Source organism: Lacerta agilis, chromosome 8 (genome assembly GCF_009819535.1).
Source record: "Lacerta agilis isolate rLacAgi1 chromosome 8, rLacAgi1.pri, whole genome shotgun sequence".
Lineage (NCBI taxonomy): Eukaryota > Metazoa > Chordata > Lepidosauria > Squamata > Lacertidae > Lacerta > Lacerta agilis.
Window position 1 is genome coordinate 5,470,032 of NC_046319.1, and position 5,111 is coordinate 5,475,142.

The window sequence follows — 5,111 nt, forward strand, 5'->3', positions numbered from 1 at the left end:
CTAAAAGTAATGATTGGAGGAATTGATTTTAATTATTTGTCTTGAAGCAGGAGTCCTTGGAGCTGAAAACTTGTCAATAAAGAATATTCAGTTTGTTAACTTGCATCTGCCTGGCTTTGAACTGAGAGAGGGAGGGAGTTTAAGGAGGCTTAAAACTGTATCTGGTTCCATGTTTTGGTGGAGTGGGGCAGGGGGGTGGATTACTCAATATCTGGTCCTGGGAAGCAGTGCCATTTTAATTGGTTACATGCCAGGGCATTATGGGAAATTGTGATGGTAGGTGGCTACTCAATACTGAGCCGTTTCCGCCAGTGCAGGTAGTGATGACAGCCCATTCCTATCTAGCAGGTGAAGTCTTACCTGCATACTTAGAAGTTTGGGGTCGGTGTATAAAAGTTGGGTGCCTTTTTTTTTAATGATTCTAATGTTTGAAGTCCAAGTATGGTAGCTGGATCACTGATTTTGTCCCCATTTCCAAGTTTAGAAAGCAAGTTAATGCAACGGTCACTCAGCCACAGTGATGAAACGTAGCCTACTTTGTCCTGGAGCCCAAACTAGAGCTACAGTATGGCAATATTTTATCCCAAAAAATCCAGCTCAGTTACCTTGGCACGCTGCCGCTTTGCTATGGCCTACCTATGGCATTTCTACAAATTCCAAATGTATGTGTAAGCCATGCTCCAGGATGGTTTCAAGACAACTTATTGCTTGTCTTTCTGAACTCTTGAATGTGCCTTGTTAATTGATACCTGTACCTTAAACATTCCCTTAATGATTTTTTTTAAAGTTTAAAATAGCTTTATTTAATTTCAGACTTCTGAAATACAACCATATCAAATCAACCAATAGAAACAAACAACCCCCCCCCCAAAAAAACATATAATCTAGACATTATAATCCACAAAAACTAATATTTGAAAAAACAAAGAACACAGAAAAAAGCAAAGAATTATAAATAACAATTAAAAATTGACTTCCAATTGTCTGTATATCGCTTCCCTTAATAATGAAACAAAACTTGCTATACCTTATACAATGATTGAAAAATATATAACTAAATAAATAGCTCACATTTTCATATAAATCTCCCGTTCTATCACTTTTCCTTCGAAGAGCTCATGGGGGTGTTCATGGCTCTTCCCCCCCCCCCATTCTATTCTTAGAACCCTCTGAGGGGCAGCGACTGGCCCAAGGTCAACCCAGTGAGTTTTGTGCTGCGTGGGGATTTGAACCTACGGTAGGTCTCGCAGCTCCTAGTCCAGCACTGGCCCCACATCTCTTACCTGTCCTTCACCATAATGTTGCAGGGTGGGTGACAGCAGCAAAAACTACTGCTTTAAGTAAAACCAACCATATACAACAGACACCCCCAAAATCAGCCCTCCAGATGTTTTGGGACTACAACTCCCATCATCCCTGACCACTGGTCCTGTTAGCTAGGGATGGATGGGAGTTGTAGTCCCAAAACATGGAGGGCTGAGTTTGGTGGTGTATGATATACAACAATCCTCAGGTTTAACTTAGAATGCTGAAAATAATTTGCTTTAATTGGACCGCAACCTCTTACTCAAAGCTGTGGGATACCCAACACCAGAGGGCTATGTGTTCTTAGAATCATAGAATCCTAGAGTTGGAAGAGACCCCAAGGGCCATCCAGTCCAACCCCCTGCCAAGCAGGAAACACCATCAAAGCATTCCTGACAGGTGGCTGTCAAGCCTCCGCTTAAAGACCTCCAAAGAAGGGGAGTGTGTTGCTGTGCAGTGGGAGTTAAGGGGCAGAAGCCTTTGTGTACTTAACCATGGGCCTCAATAAGTTGAAAGATCTCAAAGTTCATCAGTGATGGTTGTTACAGGAAATCTGGGAACTCTGGTAGCCGTCCAGTGCCTTTAAAAACTGGGAAAGGAGAGCCCTCCATCTCCTGAGGGAATTCGTTTCACTTGAGAGAACTGTCTGGAAGCTTTCCTAACATGTAAGAAAAAAGATTTGATTGAATTCATTAGTCCAGGTCTCCCCCCCCCCCCCAATTTTTTTTAATTGTTCAGTGTGCTTGTGACAGTCCTTTAGTTTTTCCAGGCTATAAATATTCCCAGCTCTTATACTTCCTATGGCTGTCTCCTACGTGCCACCCTCTCGACATGTCAATTTTAGATCTCAATTTCTGGTCTGCAGAATTAAGACACAGGGCTCCCACTGTGGCCTGGTCAAACTCAAATGGAGTGACACCAATACATTCCATGAGCTGTGAAAGAACTGTATCACGATGTAAACTTGTATTTGGTTCTGCCTTAAAACACTGAATCTTACGCATGCCTACCCAGAAGTCCCACTGAGTTAAATGATGCACCTGAAACGCAGGCTGTAATGTTTGTATTTGAAGAACATAAGAGCCTGCTGGATCAGGCCAGTGGTTCATCTAGTCCAGCATCCTGTTCTCACAGTGGCCAAGCAGATGTCCTAACAGGAAACCCACAAGCAGGATTTGAACACCAGCCCCTCCTGCGGCTTCTGGCAACTACCACTGAAACTACAGGTATTCCCTCAAACAAGGCAGACTATTAGCCATCATAGAGCATCCTGATCAAGTTTGCAGATGACACCAAATTGGGAGGGGTGGCTAATACCCCTGAGGACAGGATCACAATTCAAAATGACCTTAACAGATTAGAGAACTGGGCCAAAGCAAACAAGATGAATTTTAACAGGGATAAATGTAAAGTACTACACTTGGGCAAAAAAAAAAAATGAAAGGCACAAATACAGGATGGGTGACACCTGGCTTGAGAGCAGTACATGCGAAAAGGATCTAGGAGTCTTGGTAGACCATAAACTTGACATGAGTCAACAGTGTGATGCAGCAGCTAAAAAAGCCAATGCAATTCTGGGATGCATCAATAGGAGTATAGCATCTAGATCAAGGGAAGTAATAGTACCACTGTATTCCGCTCTGGTCAGACCTCACCTGGAATATTGTGTCCAGTTCTGGGCACCACAGTTCAAGAAGGATACTGACAAGCTGGAACGTGTCCAGAGGAGGGCAACCAAAATGGTCCAAGGCCTGGAAACGATGCCTTATGAGGAACGGCTTAGGGAGCTGGGTATGTTTAGCCTGGAGAAGAGAAGGTTAAGGGGTGATATGATAGCCATGTTCAAATATATAAAAGGATGTCATATAGAGGAGGGAGAAAGGTTGTTTTCTGCTGCTCCAGAGAAGCGGACACGGGGCAATGGATTCAAACTACAAGAAAGAAGATTCCACCTAAACATTAGGAAGAACTTCCTGACAGTAAGAGCTGTTTGACAGTGGAATTTGCTGCCAAGGAGTGTGGTGGAGTCTCCTTCTTTGGAGGTCTTTAAGCAGAGGCTTGACAGCCATCTGTCAGAAATGCTTTGATGGTGTTTCCTGCTTGGCAGGGGGTTGGACTAGATGGCCCTTGTGGTCTCTTCCAACTCTATGATTCTATGATCATGACTATTAGCCCTCCATGCATTTGTCTTTTCAAGCTATTCAAGTTGGTGGCTTTCGCTCCCTTCTGCAGGACAGAATTTCATAGTTTAACTGCTGCATAAATCGGTTCTATCTGTCCTGTAGGGGACAGTGCTGAACTGCAGAGACTTCTGATAAATTATAGAATCAGAATTGTGGAGTTGGAAGAGAATTGCATGGGATTTGCGAAACGCCTTAGGGAAATCAAGATATAATCTACATCTGTCACATCCCCCTGATTTCCCCAAGCTCATAACTATTATCTAAGAAAAAAAATGTTTTTTGAATTTGGTTCAGCGGCTGAATTTTAAACAAGAAAACAAATTGAATTGTTTACTTAATGCCAATCCTTCAACTGATTGGTTCAAAATTGGGAAAGGAGTACGACAAGGCTGTATATTGTCTCCCTGCTTATTTAACTTATATGCAGAATTTATGCGAAAGGCTGGACTGGATGAATCCCAAAATGGAATTAAGATTGCCAGAAGCAATATCAACAACCTCAGATATGCTGATGACACAACCTTGGTGGCAGAAAGTGAGGAGGAATTAAAGAACCTTTTAATGAGGGTGGAAGAGGAGAGCGCAAAATATGGTCTGAAGCTCAACATCAAAAAAAAAACTAAGATCATGGCCACTGGTCCCATCACCTCCTGGCAAATAGAAGGGGAAGAAATGGAGGCAGTGAGAGATTTCACTTTCTTGGGTTCCATGATCACTGCAGATGGTGAGGCAGTCACGAAATTAGAAGATGCCGGTTTCTTGGGAGAAACGCAATGACAAACCTAGACAGCATCTTAAAAAGCAGAGACATCACCTTGCCAACAAAGGTCCGTATAGTTAAAGCTATGGTTTTCCTGTAGTAATGTATGGAAGTGAGAGCTGGACCATCAAGAAGGCTGATCGCTGAAGAATTGATGTTTTTGAATTATGGTGCTGGAGGAGACTCTTGAGAGTCCCATGGACTGCAAGAAGATAAAACTTATCCATCCTTAAAGAAATCAGCCCTGAGTGCTCACTGGAAGGGCAGATCCTGAAGTTGAGGCTCCAATACTTTGGCCACCTCATGAGAAGGGAAGACTCCCTGGAAAAAACCCTGATGTTGGGAAAGATGGAGGGCACAAGGAGAAGGGGATGACAGAGGATGAGATGGTTGGACAGTGTTCTCGAAGCTACTAACATGAGTTTGGCCAAACTGCGAGAGGCAGTGAAGGATAGGGGTGCCTGGCGTGCTCTGGTCCATGGGGTCACGAAGAGTCGGACATGACTATACGATTAAACAACCCTTCACCTTTGAGCCCTCAAGAGTGGCTGGTGAAACCTAGCCAGATAGGCAGGTAATAATAATAATAATAATAATAATAATAATAATAATAATAATAATAATAATAATAAATCGTTACACCATTACAGCGCAATACGGTATCAAAAACACCCGTAAATATGATCCTAGAAACGGCGCAAACAAGGCGAGACAAATCACTGGGCGTGGAACGCCCCCTTGTGGCGGCCCTCGGCTCAACAGCGCCTGCCGTCCGAGGGCGGAGCCAACTTCCGCAGCGCCCAATCAGACGGAGGCGTCTTGACCCGGAAGCGGCTCTGGCTCGAGGAGTGTAAACCTCCGGT